The following is a 21,537-nucleotide window of genomic DNA, read 5'->3' as shown; positions in this document are numbered from 1 at the left end:
CATATTGCAGATGTCTATCATATTTGCTGTAAATATTTTTCCAATTAGTTGTTTGTCCTTTAGTTTGTTGTTGTTTGGCTGCACCCAAGACATGTGGAAGTTCCTGGGCCAGGGATCAAACCCATGCCACAGCAGTGACGCAAGCTGCTGCAGTGACCACACCAGATCCTTAATCCGCTACACCACAAGAGAATTCCTCCTTTACTTTGTTTTTAATATTTCTCAATGAACATATGTTTTTATGTTTATGCTATAAACGTACCCATTTTTCTGTGACTTATTCAGTTGAAAGTTGAGAAATGTAGTTAATGATTTTGAAAATTATTGAAGAAGAAATAAAACAACATATAGTCTATCGACTATAGAACAGAAAACAATAAATAAAAATAAGACATGTACATAACATAGTATACAACATGTATATTAATAATAATGAAAATGGGTTCTAATTGTGGCTCAGCAGGTTAAGGATCAAGCATTGCCATAAGCTGCAATGTAGGTTGCAGATGCGGCTCACATCCAGTGTTGCTACGGCTGTGGCGTAGGCATGGGAAACCGTATATGCCACGGGTGTGGCTATTTAAAAAAAAAAAAAAAAAAGGAGGAGTTCCCGTCGTGGCGCAGTGGTTAACAAATCCAACTAGGAACCATGAGGTTGCCAGTTCGATCCCTGGCCTTGCTCAGTGGGTTAAGGATCTGGTGTTGTGAGCTGTGGTGCAGGTCGCAGACGTGGCTTGGATGTGGTGTTGCTGTGACTGTGGTGTAGGCTGGCGGCTATGGCTCTGGTTAGACCCCTAGCCTGGAAACCTCCATATGCCTCAGGAAGTGGCCCTAGAAAAGGATAAAAGACCAAAGAAAAAAACAAAAACAAAAGGGAAAGAAAGAAAATGAATTCAACTTCTTTTATTTTTGGCTATGTCCATTACATATGGAAGTTCCTAAGCCAGGGATTGAATCCAAGCCGCAGCTGTGACCTATGCCACGGCTGCAGCAATGACAAATCCTTAACCTGCTGCATCACAGAGGGAACTCTGCATTCAACTTCTTAAACTTACCTGTAAAAAGACAGTTGTTCTCAAATCTGTTAAACACACACCCATATATATACACCCGTATATTCACAATCATGCTGTTTATAAACATACTCAGGCCAAAATGACTAAAAATTTGAAAGCAAAAAGATAGGCAAAGATATACTAAGAAATCAAAATAAGGAGTTCCCGTCGTGGCGCAGTGGTTAACGAATCCGACTAGGAACCATGAGGTTGCGGGTTCAGTCCCTGCCCTTGCTCAGTGGGTTAATGATCCAGCGTTGCCATGAGCTGTGGTGTAGGTTGCAGACGCGGCTTGGATCCTGCGTTGCTGTGGCTCTGGCGTAGGCCAGTGGCTACAGCTCTGATTCGACCCCTAGCCTGGGAACCTCCATATGCCGCGGGAGCGGCCCAAAGAAATAGAAAAAAAAAAAAAGAAAAAAATCAAAAGAAAAAGGAAAACAAGGATTGATCTTGGGCAAAATATAACTTGAAGTAAAAAATAATAAGTAGATTCAAATCCACCATTTTATAGATAAACGTGCATCATGATATGAATCATGTGGTTTTACTCATAAACATTACATAGTCATACAAAGAGCAAAACACAATAGGAACACAAGAAGAAAATTACAGAAACAAATATACTGGGGTGGTTAACATAATTTACTCTGACATTAAAATAAGCAATACATAAATATTAAGAGATCTGCAATATAATTAACATGTTTGATTTAATCAATACTTACAAAATTATTTATGCTCCATAACAGTATGCCCTCTTTTTTGGTGTGCCTGAAATATTTATAATCATTTAATATGTTGCCAGAAGATAAGTTGGAGAAATCATGCATTGAACAGAACGTTGCATGTTCTCTCAGTATAAAGCAAGATAAATTTATTTTAAAATTTAAATGTTCTATAAACTATCTTTCAAGTGAAAGAGGAAATCCATTGCATGTATATTTCACATTTTGCATATTCATTCATCACTTGGTGGACATTTGGGTTATTTCCACTTTGGGGCTTGAAAAAAATTATGTGTAATGCTGCTATGAACATTTATGCTCAAGTTTTTGTGTGAACATGTGTTTTCAACTCTCTTGGGTACCCATTCAGGATTGGAATTACTGCGTCATATGGTAACTGTATGTTTAATTTTTTGAGGAACAGGCAAACAGTTTTCCAAACCAACTGCACCATTTTACATGCCAACTAGCAAAGTATGAGAGTTCCAATTCCTCTGTCTCCTCCCCAACCCTCGTTATTGGCCATCTTTTTAATTATACAGGTGTCCTAGGGAGGGGGGGTGAAGTGATATCTCACTGTGTTTTTAATTTTCATTTCCTTAATGACTAATGATGTTGAGCTCTTTTCATATACTTATTGGTGATTTATATATCTTTGGAGAAATGTCTATTTAAATTTGTTGCCCATTTTTACTTGGATTATCTACCTTTTTATTATTGAGCTTTGAGTTTTTATATATTCTGGATACAAGTCTCATCATATTTGTAAATGCTTTCTCCTATCATGTGGGTTTTTTTTTTTTTTCACTTTCTTGATGGTGTCCTCTGAAGGATGAGAGTTTTTTTTAATTTATTTTCTTGAAGTACAATTGATTTACAATGTTGTGGTTTTTTCCTACTGTAAAGTTCAGTTATATATATGTGTATCTATATAGTCTTTTTCATATTCTTTTCTATAATGGTTTATCACAGGTTATTGAAATGTTGAATACAGTTCCCTGTGCTATGCAGTAGGACCTTGTTGTTTATCTATTCTGTATACAATAGTCTGCATCTACTAATCCCAAACTCCCAATGCTTCCCTTCCCCACCCCTTTTCCCTTGGCAATCATGGTCTGTTCTCTATGTCTGTAAGTCTGGTTTTGTTTCATAGATAAGTTCATTTGTACCATTTTAGATTCCACATGTAAGTGTTATCATATGGTATTTGTCTTTCTCTTTCTGGCTTACTCTACTTGGTATAATAATCTCTAGGCCCATCCATGTTACTGCAAATGGCATTATTTCATTCCTTTTTTATGGTACATTTTATATATGTACCACATCTTTGTCCATTTATCTGTTGATGGACATTTAGGTTGTTTCTATGTCTTGGCTATTATAAATAGTGCTGTAATTATAGTTCTTTGGTGGCCTAGCATTTATGAATCTGGTATTGTCACTGCTTTGGCTCGGGTCACTGCTGTGGTGTGGGTTTGATCCCTGGCCTGGGAATTTATGTATGCCATGGGTGTGGCCAAAAAATAATGCTGCGATTAATATTGGGGTGCATGTATCTTATCAAACTATGGTTTTCTCTGGATATATGCCCAGGAATGGGATTGCAGGATCATATGGTAGCTCTATTTTTAGTTTTCTGAGGAACCTCCATACTATCTTCCATTGTGGCTACACCAATTTGCATTCCTGCCAACAGTATAGGAGGATTCCCTTTTCTCCACATCCTCTCCAGCATTTATTATTTGCAGACTTTTTGATGATGACCATTCTGACCAGTGTAAGGTGATACCTCACTGCAGTTGTGATTTGTATTTCTCTAATAATTTTGTGATGTTGAGCAACTTTTCTTTTTCTTTTTTTTTTGTCTTTTTGCCTTTTCTAGGGCCACTCCCGTGGCATATGGAGGTTCCCAGGCTAGGGGTCTAATCGGAGCTGTAGCCACCGGCCTATGCCAGAGCCACAGCAACGCAGGATCCAAGCCGAGTCTGCAACCTACACCACAGCTCACGGCAATGCCGGATCATTAACCCACTGAGCAAGGGCAGGGATCGAACCCACAACCTCATGGTTCCTAGTCGGATTCGTTAACCACTGCGCCATGACGGGCACTCCTGAGCACCTTTTCATGTGCCATCTGTATGTCCAGAAACATTTTTATTTTATTTATTTATTTTTTATTTTTATTTATGTATGTATATTTTTATTTTATTTATTTATTTTTATTTTTATTTATATATAGATAGATAGTTTTCTTTTGTTTTGTTTTTTGCTATTTAGGCCCACACTCTCGGGATATGGAGGCTCCCAGGCTAGGGGTCATACCAGAGCTACAGCTGCCAGCCTACACCACAGCAACAGCAACTCAGATCTAAACTGTATCTGTGACCTACAACACAGCTCAAGGCAATGCTGGATCTTTAACCCATTAAGTGAGGCCAGGGATTCAACCCACAACCTCATGGTTCCTAGTAGGATTCGTCTCCATTGCACCACGATGGGAACTCCTATAAATGTGTTTATTTTTAATGAGTTCAACTGTGTTGCTGTTGTCGCTTGCACTTTTGGTGTCATATCTAAGAAGGCTTTCTATTACCAAGGGTACAAATATTTACCACTATGTTTCCTCCTGAGAATTTTATAGTTTTATCTTTTTTTTATATAGCCCACATCTGTGGCATATGGAAATGCTAAGAATAGAATCGGAGCTGCAGCTGCAGACCTATGCCACAGCCATGGCAACACCAGATCCGAGCTGCATTTGTGATCTATGCCACAGCTTGCAGCAATGCCAGATCCTTAACCCAGTGAGTGAGACCAGGACCCAAACCTACACCCTCAGTTTTAATTATTATACTTATGCTTATGTTCCATTTTGAGTCAATTTTTATATATAGTGTGAGGTGAGTCCAACTTGATTCTTTTGTTTTGTTTTTTGTCTTTTTAGGGCCGCACCGGTAGCCATGTGGAAGTTCCCAGGCTAGGGATTGAATCAGAACTACAGCAGCCAGCCTACACCACAGACACAGCCACACAGAATCCAAGCCGCATCTGCAACCTACTCCACAGCTCATGGCAATGCCAGATCCTTAATCCACTGAGCAAGGCCAGGGATCGAACCCACAACCTCATGATTCCTAGTCGGATTCATTTTTGCTGTGCTGCAACAGGAACTCAGAAATATATATATATATATATACCACAACTTCTTTATCCATTCATCAGTCAATGGACCCTTAGGTTTTTTTCATGTATTGGCTATTGTGAATAATGCTGCAGTGAATACAGGGATAGAGATATCTCTGAGATCGTTTTTATTTCCTTAGTATATATATATACAGAAGTATAATTTTTGGATCACATAGTAGTTCTATTTTAATTTTTTGAGGAATCTCCATACTGTTTGATGGCGACTGTATTACCAGTTTACATTCCCACCATGGTGCAAAAGCATTTCCATGTATCTACATCCTGGTCAACTCTTGTCTTTATGATGATAGCCATTCTAACAGGCATGAGGTAATATCTCGTTGTGGTTTTGATTTGCATTGAGTAGGATCTTTTCTGTCCCGCAGAGTGGAAAGTGACCAAGGATGTCCCAGAAGAGTTGTACAAAATAGGCATTAGGACAAATATTGTCTTATTCTTGCTCCATTCCTTGCAAATCTCTGCTTTTATTTTAAATAATAAGTATGGCCTTTCACTCATCAAAGTAGTAAGATCTTCAATTGTTTTGATAAAATTATATAGAAGAGTATCAAAGTAGTAAGTGTTCGGTCTTTGGGATAGAATTAGAGTTGTCGTCTTGACTTGCTTTGGGTTTAGATCAAAAACTGTCAAATATCTCCACCATAATCCATTCTCAAGCCCATGACACACATTGTTACTATTACCTAATACTCTGTCCCACTGAGTTCTCCTTCAGTCTGAGAATCCTTGATGGTATAGAACTTCAAGAAGCCACTACCAATTGATTAGAACTGGAGAATAGAGAAATCTATTTGCCACCCTTGTTCTAAGAGCTATTCAAGTCAACCTAGTTTAGGTAAAGGATATTCTTCTTAGAACTCAAACTAGCTCACCATAGTTCTGAACTAGTGTTAGAAGTTGAAATCATAGCCTTTTAAAAAGTGTTACTTGCTGAGTTCCTTGGGGCACAGGGGGTTAAGGATTCAGTATTGTCACTGCAGCACCTTGGGTCACTGCTGTGGTACAAGTTCAAAAACTGGCCTGGGAACTTCCACGTGCTGCAGGTGTGGCCAAAAAAAAAAAAAAGTTTTGCTTGTTTTACTTGTTTTCACTTTGCTTTCAAGACACATAGGCTGGGAAGTGATTGTTCCAAGGCAGCATTTGGGTTTTAGCAGGAGATTTGAAAAATTACAACCTTTATTCTTCCCATCTTCCAACAGAGAAAAAAATAAATGAACAAAAGGAAAGGAGGCAAAAAAGCAGAGTAAAGACCAAAGGAATAATTAATAAATTAAGAAAGAATAAAAGAGCTAATGTATGAATCTTTGAAATCTGTGGCTAGTTCTCTTAAAGACTAAGAAATTAGGTAAATTTCCGATGACCTTTTTCATAAAAGTAAGAACATGCCAATATAAAATATTAGGAACAAGAAAAAAGTGTAACCAAGATAAGGACATTTTAACATTATAAATGAATTCAATGTATAAATTTAATAATTTGAAAGTACGATTAAAGTAGATGATTTTCAAGGATAATATGAATGACTAAAATCAACTTATGAATAAACTACAAGATCAAAATAAATCAGTAACACTTAAAAAATGAGCATCTCTAAGGATGTCTCAGAAAATGTTGTGACGCACAATACAGGTCATGAATGTTCTACAACCAAACAAATCCAATACCAAACATTAGGAATGTAAGGGTAGTTGAGCACTTGAAAATGTTCAAATATAATTGATCAGTTCCACAAATCGAAGGAGAAAATTTATATAATCGTTGTTACAGGTGATGAAAATTCATTTGACAAAATTCAACTTATATTACTGATAAGCAATTCTCCCAAGTTTCTATCTTGAAAGTTTTCAAGTCTTGAGAAGTTAAAAAAGAAAAGTATAATGCATATCCACATGTTCCACACCTAAATTCATATATTGTGATATTTTTCATGTTTGATTATCCTCTCTATGTATATAATCTATACAGATATATATAAATCTAAAAATGAAAGATGTATAGATATATACATTTGCTATTTGCTAAGTCATTTGAAATTATCTTCAACATTGTGACACTTCACCTCTAAATACTTCAGCATATATATCCTAAGAATAAGGACTTTTCCAGCAAAGCCAATACTGTGACCACACCCAAGAAAAATTATTCATGCCATAAAATTTTTAATCATCAATTCATATTCAAATTTCTCTGCCCAACTATGAGTCCATCAAGATTCAAGTATCCTATTTGGTTATTTTTTAAGCACCTCCTAATAAACACTTAAGTAAACACTAAAATAAGCATCTGTTTTCTAACTTTAATTTAACAATGCTATCTCAAACCAAGAGCCAACATCATTCAGATGGATTAAGAATTTAAGAATAAATAATCCATTCATAAACACTGGAGGAACTGTGGGTGAAGATGTACAGAAAACCCATAAAATCCCAGAATAGGGAAAGATTTTCTTTCTTTTTACAGCTACACCTTTGCATATATGGAAGTTTCTGGCTAGGGGCTGAATCTGAGCTGCAGCTGCCGGCCTATACCACAGCCACAACAACTACAGGTATGAACCATATCTTTGAGCTGCACCGGCAGCTTGCAGCAACTCTGGATCTTTAACCCACTGAATGAGGCCAAGGATTGAACCCACATCCTCACAGATACTTCTCAGGTTCTTAACACACTGAGCTACAACAGGAACTCCTATTCTATTTTTTAAGCTTTGTTTTCACCAGCTTGTTTTAGAAAAATATGAGGTAGAGTACATGCAGAGAGAAAGAAGGTGGTGTTTACAGGGCCTTGAAGGAGTTCCTGCCATGGCTCAGCGGTAATGAACCCAACTAGTATCTATGTGGATGCAGGTTCGATCCTTGGCCTTGCCCAGTGGGTTAAGGATCTGGTATTGCCGTGAGCTGTGGTGTAGGTTGCAGACACACCTTGGATCCCGAGTTGCTGTGGCTGTGGAGTAGGCTGGCAGCTGCAGCTTCAATACAACCCCTAGCCTAGGAACTTCATATGCCACATGTGTGGCCCTAAAAATCGAAAAAAGAAAAAGAAAGAAAGAAAAAGAAAAAGGCTTTGTAGTTTGTTTTCCACACGGAGATTGCCTTATGGGAAAAGACAGGGCATCTCTAAGGATGTCTCAGAAAATGTTGTGACACACAATACAGATCATCCCTGATATAAAAAAGGATCCTATGTGTAACTTTGACAGAAATTGACCCAGTGTCTGCAGCTACCTTAAAACTGACCAACAGTTTCATAAGGATACAAAAGCATGATATAGGAAAATATTTACCGTCAGGTCAGGGAATAGATAACATGATTAATCAGAGTCTAGTTAACTTGAGTTGCCATCAACAGCAATATGGTATATCCATTATTTATTTTTATAAGATCCTGAAAAAGTAAAATGTGCACATAGTAAAATTTTAAACTGTCTTATATTTCACCTTAGATTTAATGAAACACAATATTATCCTGATATCCATGGTTAAATAACCTTAGAGGGAATATGGTTTTTTATCCAGAGGTTGGTATGTCTTCTAAAAGGATGAGGGAAGAGAGCTAGACTCTGGCTCTGATGAAACTGCCACCTTACTGATCCATTTCGTAGAGACGTACCTGGCCCACTCTGTAGGAAGGCTGATAGTATCTGATTAACTTTCTCTTGACTGGCTTCACCCTTTAATTATGTTTTCTGCGCACTCTCCCTCCTGCCAAGTTAGACAGTAGAATGGAAGGAATCTGGATTTTAGAGTTAGAAGGACTGGGTTAAATTTCTGGGTTTGACAGTTTCTACGTGGTGTTGGGCAAGCTACTTCCTTGAGCTTTTGTGCCCTCCTCCATAAAAATGGAGATAACGATGGCCCCTTTGCAGGTTTGTGGTAACCATTAAAGCTTCTGGCACTGTGAACACCATAGAATGAATTCCCTCCCTCCCTTCTTTCCCTTCCTATCTGTCTATCAATCAATCGATTGATTGATCAATCTATTTATCTTATGTATCTATTGGTCTATTTGTCTATCCCTCTCCCAGATATCAGCCCTTGGATGTACCCAAGTCCTCCAGGTTTGTAATGTCATTTTGCCTCTTAGGATTTAATAAGAATTGGAATACTACTCAGCCATAAAAAAGAATGAAATAATGCCACTTGCAGCAACATGGATGAAACTAGAGATTCTCATACTAAATGAAGTAAGTCAGAAAGAGAGAGACAAATACCATATGAAATACACCGAATCTAAAATGTGGCACAAATGAACCTATCTACAAAACAGAAACAGACCCAAGGACAAGGAGAACAGACTTGTGCTTGCCAAGGGAGAGGGGGGCAGGAGTGGGAAGGACTAGGAATTTGGGCTAGTAGATGCAAACTATGACATTAAGAATGAATAGTCAACAAGGTCCTACTGCATAGCACAGGGAACTATATCCAATTTCTTGGGATAAACCGTAAAGGAAAGGAATACTAGTTCACTTAGTTGTACAACAGAAATTAGCACAACATTGTAAATCAACTATACTTTAATTTTTAAAAAAAGGTTTAATAAGAATTGATTCGCAGCCCAGTGGCATTCATGTGGGATGCTTTACAGCCCTCCCGGTATCTCTGGAAGCCTTTGTTGGACCTATTTACTGATCCTACTGAATTCTTACTCTCCACTCTGCATTTCACCTTCTGGGCTATGTGTTCTTCCTTTGAGACAATTTGTCACTCTAATACACAGCACCACAAACCCCTCTCCTCCAAAATACTCCTGGTTAAAGTTGTGTGTGCATCAGAGTTCCCACTGTGGCTCAGTGGAAACAAATCTGACTAGTAGTATCCATGAGGATGCAGGTTTGATCCCTGGCCTTGCTCAGTGGGTTAAGGGCCTGGCATTGCCGTAAGCTGTGGTGTAGGTCACAGATGCAGCTTGGATTTGACGAGGCTATGGCTGTGGCATAGGCCGGCAGCTACAGCTCCGATTCAACCCCTATCCTGAGAACCTCCATGTGTGGCAGGTGGGGCCCTAAAAAGACAAAAAAAAAGAAAGAGAGAGAGAGAGAAAGAAAGGGAGAGAGGAAGGGAGGGAGGGAGGAAGGAAAAGGAAAAAAAGAAAAGCTGTATGTGCATCTCACAAAGTCTTGTGGCCTACACCACAGCCACAGCAATGCAGGATCCAAGCCGCATCTGCCACCTACACCACAGTTCACAGCAATGTCAGCTCGTTACCCCCCTGAGCAAGGCCAGGGATCAAACCTGCATCCTCATGGATACGAGTCAGATTTGTTTCCACTGAGCCATCTTCACAAAGTCTTATGGCACAAAAGAGGAGCTCACTAGCCCAACAACCTGTACAATGAATGCCGAGGCTAGGCCTCTGTGTAGTATGACTACAGGCCATAGGGAACGTGGACTGCGAGCCAAACTCGAAACTCTAGTTTGTCACTCACCAGCTTCAACCTTGGTGTTGAGAGGGTCAGGTCACCTTGTCCTGGCTGAGTGTGCCAAATCATAGCACTCCCTGATCCTCTGACCCTGAACTGTTCCATAGCCAGTCACATAGCGGTGAACTAGATCAAGGCACCCACAAAGTGGCTACTTGAGTGAGTTTGGGAAAAGGGCTCGCCTGTTTGCTGCTGACTATAAAAGGTCCTGAGGCTTTGCCCATTGGTTCCTCACAGGCTGCATAACCTACTGTGTGTGCAGCTGGGTAGCTGCATCCCTTGGGACTTAGGGGAGGGGCATTGAGCTGGTGGAGCCCATGAGTCAGCTGCTTACTGTGCTATAAATAATGGGCCACCTTGCTTGTTCCCTTCAGTCTGTCTACTTTCCCTCCAGGGAAGTGATGGCGGGTCCATTCGGCTGAGGCTTAAGTTACTCTTTGCAGGCTTGTTACTCTTTGCCATTCGCTTTTCCCTGATACCTAGTTAAATTACTTTAACTTCCCTGTGCCTCAGTTTTTAGATTTTTAAATGGGGAAAATAATACTAGTACTTCACTCTTAGTCCTTAGCTGCAGAGATCTATGTATGCGGGGCCAAAAGATATTTTTTAATATAAAATGTTAGTGTTTTTTTTCCTTTCTTGTCTCTAAGGGGCTGATTGGCTATCAGCTAAGGGATCTTATTGACCTAATTTGAGAGGAAGGGTAAATATTCTGGGTGTACATGAAGAATTAAAGAAGCCTTGAGGATTTCCCACCATGGTGCAATAGGATCGATGGTGTCTCTGCAGTGACAGGGACTCAAGTTTGAGCCCCAGCCCAGCTCAGTGGGTGAAGGATCCAGTGTGACTGCAACTGTGGGCGTGGCTGTGACATACACCGAAACTTCGGCTCAGGTTCAGTCCCTGGCCAGGGAACTTCATATGCTGCAGGGTGGCCAAAAAAGAAAAAATAAATAAAAATAAAAAAAGAAGAAGAAAAGAAGCTTTCAGTAGGGAGGGGTATATCTACATAAGATAGGAACTACTTGCAGGGGTGGAAGGTGTTGCAGAAGCTGCTGGAGGCCAATGGGGCAGTTGAGGAGAAGGAAGTCGACCGAGGAAAGCAAGTGGGGACTAGAGTTCCTGGAGGGAGGAGACCAAGAAATTCAAGTTGCTTACAAGATGCAGGGAACTTTGGGGAGAGGAGGTGCCTAAAGAGGGATTTTTCGAAGTTTTGACATGTGTTATGCATGCATTTCTCCAGTTCCTGCGTCTGAGAAAAACTTCCATGAAAACACTAATTTTGAAAGGCGTTTTGGAGTGAAATTTGAATTTCTTTTGTCTGTGTTTGTGTTTTTGTCCAGGACTGTCACATGTGGAGCTCCCAAGCCAGGGATCAAACCCAAGCCACAACAGTGAGTGACATTGCCGGATCCCTAACCACTAGGCCACCGGGGAACTCCCAAATTGTATTTCTTTGAATGCTGAGGATGGCATTAATGAGAGCCAGTTAATGTCCACGTTACGTATTATTTATAACTATAATTATTGAAAGATTTTTGTACATGTGCATAATATTTAAAACTCACCCATATACATACAGATGTAATATATAATATCTGGGGATGCATTGACCATATATCATTTGAGACATGCGACATATAATTTGAATCATGTTATATTTAACAAAAACGTGTGTGTGCATGTGTGTGTGTGTATAAAAGCATTACACTCAAGGTAGGTCAAACACATGTGCAACCTCCCATTGCTTGCTGAGTCTAGCAGTGAAAGTGAAACAATGACTCTTGGAGAGAAATTAAGTGGGTTTTGGGGGGGGTTTTAAGCAAGCCTAGAATCAGGTTTGTGGATGTGTAAAGCTCTCTGGGGCTCCTTTGATGCCAAGGAAGAAAGAAGATCTCTTTAAAAGATAAGAAAACATAGCATCTCCACAGGCAAAGTAGGCGCAAGGGGAGATGGATGATATTAAATAATGGAGGAGTTCCCTTCATGGCTCAGCAGGGAGGATGCACATTCGATCCCTGGCCTTGCTCAGTGGGTTAAGGATCTGGCGTTGCCAAGAACTTCGTAGGCCAGAGGCTACAGCTCTGATTCAGCCCCTAGCCTGGGAACCTCCTTATGCTGTGGGTGCGGCCCTAAAAAGACAATAAAGAAATAATGAGGAAGAGCCAGTAAGTTGCCCAGTAACAGAGAGGGCTGTGTGTGGACCAGGCTTTACATTTTCCAGTAACTGGACACTATCTGTTTGAATTGGTTTTGTTAGCTCTGCATCACCCTGGATGGAGAATTCAGCTGTTCACTTAGACCCAATATTTTTCTCATAGCTTAGTGAAATTAGACTAGAGAGTTAGACCTCAGAGACTATGTCACATTTTGCAATATGCATCATCTCACCATCTTGCCTTCTGTCTCCTTCAACTTACTCTTCTCCTTAACCTCCCTGCTCTTTCCCTGGTACAAATTCCTCCCTTTGTTTTATGTGTAGTAGTTTGGACACAGATTTTTGTAGTAATATGGCTCTGGGATCTCAGTCCTTGCCCTGGGGCAATTCAAGCGTTTTCTTCCAGTCAAATTCCTCCCCTCACATGGGATTCTTGCGAATTAAAGTTTTCTTGTTAACCTCACGCAATTGATTATGCAGTAAATTCTTGTAGTGGCATAATATTTTGATATTTAACTGTGGGGTTTCTTTTAATTCCTTTTACTTATCCCTTTTCCCCCTACTATTAAAGGAGTGTTAGGACTTTTTAAAGAAACAGTAGATGCAAACTATTACAGTTAGAATGGATAAGGAATGAGGTCCTACAGTACAGCGCAGGGAACAATATCCAATCTCTTGTGATAGAATGTGATGGAAGATAGTATGGGAAAAAGAACGTCTATGTATGTATGACTGGTCACTTTACTGCACAGCAGAAATTGGCACAACACGGTAAATCAACTATATTCTAATAAAATTTTTAATAAAAAATATATTGTTTCTTTAAAAAAGTCCTTTTACTTATCACTTTTTCCCCTATCATTTAAGGAGTGTTAGGACTTTTTAAAGATACAGAGATGATACAGAGAAAACAATTATCTCCTTAACAGCTATGATCTTAAATATTATTTTGTAAAGTCTATAGCAGAGAAGTTTCGTAAAAGCCATGCTTTCAATTACTGAAAGAGAAACATAGTTTTGTTTTTTTTGTTTGTTTTTTTTTTTGAATTCCCAAATTCTGGCTTTAGGTATCCAGAGCCAACACCTGGGAGACCAACAAATTTATACCATAACCACAAAGAAGTATGTGCAGTCAGAGGAGTCAGAAGGAGATAAGAGCTTGATCAGAGGCAGGAAAGCCAGGATTGTGGGGATGTGCTCAGGGCTCCTTGTGGCGCCTCGGGCTGCTACTCCCTCCTCCAAGGTCAGGTCTCTGCAGAAAAGCAAAATACTTAGATAAGAATGCGGCATTTGAGAGCAAATAGGACCATTGCCTGTTTCATAGATAACCTCAGTGACTGTAAACCTCAGGGCTTTCCTTGGCAGGAGAAGGATGGCAGTGATCAGGGCAAGCATCAGGGCAGGACAGTTCTCCCAGGGTCTCCTCTACCCACTTGGCACAAGAAAGAGCCAGAGCAGGATTCACCAGGCTCCCTGAGAGCGTGGGGGCCAAGCTGAGTACACCAGGTACAACTTTGTGATTAGGACAAGGAAGACACAGAATGTAGATGTGACAACTGGGGACCATGGCAGGGCTCAGCAGGAACAGAGAGCAACGCTCAAGGCCCAAAGGAATGAGTTACAGACGTCAGCACAGGCAGAGACACGATGGTCCAAGCTCACACGCCTCTGCTGCCACAATTTCCCACGAGCATCCCCCAAACTTAGAGGCCAGCCAGGAACAAAAGAACTAGAACAGTAGGGTTGATTGGGTTAATTTGAGTTACTCACAAGAATCTGGGTTTTAAACTGAGTCAATTATCAGGATACCAGTGAAGGCAAAGGCTAAGCTGGGTTGTGTTATAGAGAAATCATTGCATTTTTAATATAAGCCATCTTGTGATAATACAAAGTTTGTACTCCCAAATTATTTGGGAAAAGTCTCTGGCAGCAGCCATTAAAACAAAAACACACAGACCTTTTGACTCAGAAATCCAAGTTTTAAGAATCTATCCTTTAAAAGTAAAAGAACCAGGATGTAAAGACATGCGTATAAAGATTTTTTATTTTTTATTTTTTTTTTATGGCAGCGTTCACGGCATATGGAAGTTCTAGGGCCAGGGACTGAATATGAGCCACATCTGCAACCTACACTGGTAGCAGCTGCAGCAGGGCTGGATCCTTTTAACCCACTGAGCTCAGTCAAAGATTGAACCCTCATCTGCCTAGCAACCAGAGCCGCTGCAGTCAGATTCCCAACCCACTGTGCTACTGTGGGAACTCCTGTAAAAAGATTTTTATTTTGACAATATCTGTAGTGCCAAAATACTGGAAATAGCTTAAATATGTATCAGTAGAGGATGCGGTAAATAAAGAACTGTATATCCATTGTCTGAAATATTAAGTTGAAATATATGCTGAAATATTAATATGCTGATGTATTATTAAATGAAAAAGCAAGTTACAGTATGAATGTATATATTAATCTCATTTTTGCAAAAAGAGAGAGAGGTCCTTATATGTGTTATTATAAAAAGGTAGGAGATACATCAAACTGTTACCATTAGCTCTTTAAAGGATAGTGTTGGAAGGAGGAAAGAGCACTCATTTTTTATGTACTTCAGTATTGTTTGACTTGAAGCAAGGAGCATGTTCTAATTTTATAATTATTTCAAACAATAAAATTAAAACGTGGAAAAATGGATATGAGAAGTAAAAAAAAAAAATTCCCTCAGTTTAGCAAAGTTTCAAATGATCATCTTGAAAACCTCTATTAAAAAAAAATGAGTACGATTTTGAAAGATCAGACTTTCACTTCTCTCTTGCCTGTCTTCCCTTTTAACTCCGCAATGAAATATGGTGAAATGCGGGAGGGTTGTCTTAAAATAAATCATTCGCATTGTGAAATATACTGAAGAATTAAGATGATCTGGTCTGCTTCTGAGTTCTAATTTCCACGGTCTGCTTTAGGTTTGGAGAGTTGATTTCCCCCTTTCCCTGCTAAGATCCCTCACCTGTGACATTCTCGCCTCCACTCTCTCTGTGCCTTAAGGCCCACATCTTCCTGGTTCACGTCCTACCCTCATTCCATCCTCAGACCCCTCTTCCCTCTAACCTTTATGGCCACCCCCCTCCAGGCTTCCTCATCCCTTTACTCGCTGGACGCAGGAAACAGCGTCACTTCATTTTGAGAAGCCGTAGTCTATCAGCCGAGCACCAGTGGGAGCACCTAGAATCCATACCAAGTTATACGATGTTTTTCAGGAAAATCATTTCATCCCCAGAGATGGGGCGAAGGAAGTAATTTTAGCAAGGAGGGAAAGGAAAGAAGAACATGAATTAGCATTAGATTTTTTTTTTTTCCAAAAAATCGTGGTCCTTTATTAAAACCCGGAGGGAGGAGCTTGAGTACAGGTGCTTCCTAGTGATGGAAGGGAGGGGGCAGGGCTCCGCCGTTCACTTCCGGGAGAGGGGACCGCCCCCCTCTTCCCCGCCCCCACCCCAGAGAGGGCCCCTAGCAGGCGATGGAGTCCAAAGCCCCGGGGGTCCTGCCGGACAAAGGCGTCCTTCCTTCAGGAGATAGAAGCCGTCTCTCTCCAGCCTCAGGACCAAAGAGAAGCAGTAGCCGGTAAGCATGAGAAAGGATCAGAATGGGGAGAGGAGCTGATGGAAGAGTCTGTGAAGCTAGAAGGAGAAAGAAGAAACAAGACTACCAGAAAAAAAGGAGTTCCCTGGTGGCTCAGGGAGTTAAGGATCCTGTGTTGTCACTGCAGTGGCTCGGATGCTGCTGTGGCACAAGTTCCATCCCTGGCCTGGCAGATTCCGTGTGGGTAGATGTGTAAAGAGAGGAAGGAAGGAAAGAAAAGAGATTGGTGACTATGATTAATTTGTTCACTACTCTGTCCACCTCTGGCCTTCTTTCTTGTGTTACAGTGCACCTCACTGAGCTCAGGATGTGGTCTTCAAGTTTCATAACCATGGAAAATAAACCTGGGTTTCCTAAATTGGAGCTTTTGGGGGATGGGAGGGTCCATCAGATAGAAATAAATATATTTTCCACTTCATGATGCATAGTTCATATTCAAACAGTCATTCTTACCTAAATTTTTTTTTTTTTTTGCCTTTTTTCAGGGCCACACCCGCGGTGGCATGTGGAGGTTCCCAGGCTAGGGGTCCAATCCGAGCTACAGCTGCTGGCCTACACCAGGGCCACAGCAACATCAGAACCGAGTTGCATCTGTGATCTACACCACAGCTCACAGCAAGGCCGGATCCTTAACGCACTGAGTAAGACCAGGGATTGAAACCGGAATCTCATGGCTCCTAGTCGCATTCATTTCCACTACGCCATGATAGGAACTCCCACAATATTTTTTTTGATGTAATGACAAGCAATGGAAGAAGGAGGTCTCCCTGATTTTGTGCCCAACCAAGTAATCTCATAACCAAGTAGGTAAATGTTTTCTGGCAAAATATTAGCAGTTTGTGGGAAGCCTTGGCTTGAACCAGGGCCAAATGAGGCAGGCAGTCTTACAGTCAATGGTGGGCTTGGTACTACTATTGGGATTCTTTTTCATGGTGAAACTATCCCTGGAGGTGTTCGACTCCCTTCAAGAACTGATGATGTAAAGCAAATGACCTATTTAATGCTTCATCCTCTGACTCCTGCTCAGATTCTGAAGCAGCCCCTAGGACCTGAACCAGATGACTCATGAGGAAGTAAGTAAACCACTCCCACTGGCCACCCTACTCCCCTAGACAGAAGTGAGAGTAAGTTCAAAATTGTGTGGAAGTATTTGCTGCAAAGGCCTTTGGCCTCTTCCTGCCCATGTTAGGCAACTTAGGCACACATTCTCAGTGTCCTGGCAAGAAACTCTCATAAGAGCGGGAAGAAGGCCAGAGAAGGCCAAAGCCTTCAGACAGAGGCTTTGTAGCAAAGCTCTGGGGGAGGGAGAGAAATGAAGCAATTGCCCTGGGCATACTGGGCAAGTGACTCAGCACGCCTGCAGGAGAGAAGCAGCTTGCAATTCCGGAGGAGTTAAGGTTGGTGCTACCATGGGGTTGGTGAAGAGGAAAAAGGAAGGTTCACTTCTCAAGAAAAAGCACATGGTCTGGCGTGCAAAGATGGAATTGGGGCCTTCTCCATCCAGGAATTTCCGGTTTCTCTGTACACGCCTAGAGTTAAAGTCTGTGAAAAAGCAAATGCCCAGCAGGTGGCAGCACCAGATAACAGCAGTGAAAACAAGGCTGTAAGTCAGTTCCTTTGGCATACTTTGCCCTTTAACTTTCTTGGGTGGGATTCCATTTAGCTATCAGTGGGTTCATCTTTGCACTCCCAGAACCTAACACTGTGCCTGGCACATGCTGGATATATTTGTTGATTGAGTGGATCAATTAATGAATGGATGAATTTTTCAAAATTTTCTAATTCCCGTAAATTAGAAAAAAGTCATCAAAGTGGTCCTATTCCCTTCTTCTTATTCCATCACTACTATTGTTATGTTAATTACAAACTTAATTAGTTTTAGTAATAATAATAAAGCACCATACTAGATTAATTCTCTACTCACCCTTATGCCAACCTACCTCCTTATTCTCTACTTAATTAAATTTTCCCTCTTTTGGAAGCTTTAAATGATCATGAAGTTTAAAAAAAAAGAAAAAGAAAAAAAAACTGAGGCATTCCTGCCATGGCACGGTGGGTTAAATATCCGACTGCAGCAGCTTGGGTCACTGCAGAGGTGTAGGTTCAATATCCAGCCCGGTGCAGTGGGTTGCAAGAATCTGGCATCACCACAGCTGCGGGTAGGTCACAGATATGGTGTAGGTGGAAGCTGCAGCTTGGATTCAATCCCTGGCCCAGCAATTTCCATATGGTGCAAGTGCAGCCATAAAAACAAACAAACAAACCAAACCTGAGATTAGAGACATAGCTAAAATTCCAGGTTTAAAAGAACTCATTCTTTGATTAGCTGTATTTTTTTTAAGCCAATCACCTGTTTGCCAGTTGTGCTTGCTTTTTGTTTGTTTGTTTGTTTGTCTTTTGTCTTTTTAGGGCTGAACCCATGGTATATGGACGTTCCCAGGCTAGGGGCAGAATTGGAGCTGTAGCTGCTGGCCTATACCAGAGTCACAGCAGTGTGGGATTTGAGCTGCATCTGGGATCTACACCACAGCTCAAGGCAATGCCAGATCCTTAACCCACAGGGCAAGGCTGGGAATCGAACCTGCATCCTCATGGATACTCGGCCAGTTCATTAACCACTGAGCCACAATCGGAACGCCACTTACTTTAAGTTTTACTCTTAAAAATCTTTCCTTTCATCGGCCCTCTCCAAAATACGATATTGTGCTCTGTGACCTGTGCTTTCCTAGAATCCTTGCTTACTAATAATAATTTGAAGTAATAAAAATAAGGATTAAATAATCTATAGTGAGACCCCTCTGTGCTGTATTGGGTTAGAGTGATGACTGTCTGTCACCCCGAGATAGAATAAAAAGTATTCTCACCTTTTTCTTTGCCAGGTACACAAAATGGTCACATTGGGCACCAGAAGAAAAACTTGCATGCCTACCTCTCAGAATGAGAGGGCTAACCAAACTTTCTCTAAAAGCTAATAAGGAGTTCCTGTTGTGGCTCAGTGGTAATGAACCCAACTAGTATCCATGAGGACACATGTTCAATCCCTGGCCTCATTCAGTGGGTTAAGAATATGACATTGCCATGAGCTGTGGTGTAGGTCACAGATGCAGGTCAGATCCCATGTGGCTGTGGCTCTGGCCTAGGCCTGCAGCTGTAGCTCTGATTCGACCCCTGGTCTAGGAACCTCCATATGCCACGGGTGCGGCCCTAAAAAGCCAAGAAAAAAAGAACACTAATGACAAGATCTTTGCTAATTAAATAGTGACAGCAACAGTGAGTTGGAGCATGAGGGACAGTTTATGCATTTATCTGAGTGTTATGTTGTTTATTTTCATACCCCAGCACCTCACGCAGCGTCTGGCCTATACTAAGGCCTCAATAAACATTTACTGCATGTGTGGAGACTATCAGGACGTATCTCCCTGAGCAAAGGATCAGGGCCATGTTCTCAGCAGAAGAAAAAAATAGTAGCACAGATCATGGGAGCCATCATTCAACAGACTCGAAAGAGTGGGCCCAGCACCAAAAACGTCAGATAACATCATCTGGAAATGATGACACCCTTGCTTATCTCTCTCATCGTAGGAACTCCTATCCTCACCCTGTTCAACTTTGTTACACCTAATTATCTGGCTATTGCTTTCATACCTTTATTATATATTAAACGCATCTTCCCTGAGCTCAAAGAGCCCATTTAAGTCCTTTCTATCCGTAGGGGGTGAGTTCTAAGATAGCATTAGTCTCCCTAACTCTAGAGGAATAATACTGTATCCTAAAGACAATTATCTTAGATAGTGATGGTCCCCAGGGTCAGGCTCCTATTCTCTTCCCATCCTGCAAGCTCTCCCTGGGCAGTCTCATCCCCACCCATTACTTCTATACCAGGAATCCAGATCTTTACCTTTAATTTCGGTTTGTCTCTTGAACACCAGGTTCAGACATACAGCTAATTCACACATACATACTCTAAATCTCTATCTAGACGCACCATAGCTACCTTAAATACATCATATCGGAGCTCAAATTCAGGAGCTTCTGGTTGAAGATGGTAGATTGAGTGTATCCATTTATCCTTTTTCAGAAAAATCATTAAAATCAAAGTAAAGAAATAATGGCATTCCCGTCGTGGCTCAGCGGTTAAGGAACCTGACTAGCATCCATGAGGACGCAGGTTTGATCCCTAGTCTCACTCAGTGGGTTAAAGATTTGGCATTGCTGTGGTGTAGGTTGCAGGTGTCGCTGTGGCTGTGGCGTAGGCCGGTGGCTACAGCTCCGATTGGACCCCTAGCCTGGGAACCTCCATATGCCGCGGGTGCAGCCCTAAAAAGACAAAAAGACTAAATAAATAAATAAATAAAATTATAGGAAAGAAATAAGAAAGCATGACCCTCCCAACCCCACCCAACAAGAGCATGGGAGAGAAGTAGAAGAGTGAAGATTTCAACAAAGTTCTGGAAGCAGGAGGTAGATGGAGAGGGAAGTATGCTCAGGAAGAACGTTGCAGCCTAGGACACCTGAGACGGAGACCACAGCCAAGGACAGGCTTAATGCATCTGCCTGAAAGAAACCCAGTCTCCTCACAGACTCCAAAGGTAAGGGAATTTGAAAGGAAAACAAACGCAAGTACTTCAGTATCTTCAGAAGTATATCGGGACAGTGATTGCGTCCATAAAACAAAAGCAGGGGCGAAGATGAGGGCCAACCCTTTCTCCACCAACTCCTACCTCAGTGAATGCCACCATCAGCCACCCAATTTCCCAAAGGCAGGAAGTGGGAAAGTGATTCTTTATTCTTCTCTGCTCCTTAACCCTCATCCCATAAACTAAGGGTTGAGTCTGTCTCCTAAATAGTTCTCTTCTCCCACAGCCATGGTCTCTCATAGATTTTTTTTGTATCTTCCCTGGATTCTCTCACTAGTTTTATTTTTGTTCTTCCTAACTCTGGTTTGAAGTCTTCTCAAATGCTTCTCCAGAAATTCAGAATTCCTAATCAGCCAGCATCTAGGCTACTGCCCTTCCACCACTGAGTGCTCAATGGTTATCTTGAGTAATTTCTAACTATCTGCCAGCCCCACATTTTCACAACTTCGTGCTTTGTTCGCTGTCTCCCACTCATGTGAACTTACTTTTGGTTCTTCCTCCAGACAAGTCTCCTCTTTAAAATGTGCTGTTCTTCCGGTTGGAACCCCTGTTCTCTTGATGGCGTGGGAACTCCGTTCAGGCTCAGCTCAAGTGTTACTTCCCCTAAGGAAGTCCCCTCACTTCCCTGGACTGATGTGGGAATCTAGTCCTTCTCTATCCTGTGTATCTCATCTGCCTCCACTACAGACGTTTTGTGTTAAATTGTAATTG

The 21,537-nt window shown here is 41.2% G+C and overlaps 1 long non-coding RNA gene across 1 annotated transcript in view; it reads left to right on the top strand.

Annotated features, from left to right (window-relative positions):
* Window positions 1-17,337: 17,337 nt before the first annotated feature.
* Window positions 17,338-21,537, top strand: part of LOC125131214 (uncharacterized) — a 41,200-nt gene continuing 37,000 nt past the window's right edge. The window contains exons 1-2 of the long non-coding RNA XR_007135872.1: window positions 17,338-17,586; window positions 20,552-20,778. This is a non-coding gene — a long non-coding RNA (uncharacterized LOC125131214). The remainder of the gene's footprint in view (window positions 17,587-20,551; window positions 20,779-21,537) is intronic.

Source organism: Phacochoerus africanus, chromosome 7 (assembly GCF_016906955.1).
Source record: "Phacochoerus africanus isolate WHEZ1 chromosome 7, ROS_Pafr_v1, whole genome shotgun sequence".
NCBI classification, from domain to species: Eukaryota; Metazoa; Chordata; class Mammalia; order Artiodactyla; family Suidae; genus Phacochoerus; species Phacochoerus africanus.
This window is presented reverse-complemented; position numbering and strand designations above follow the sequence as displayed.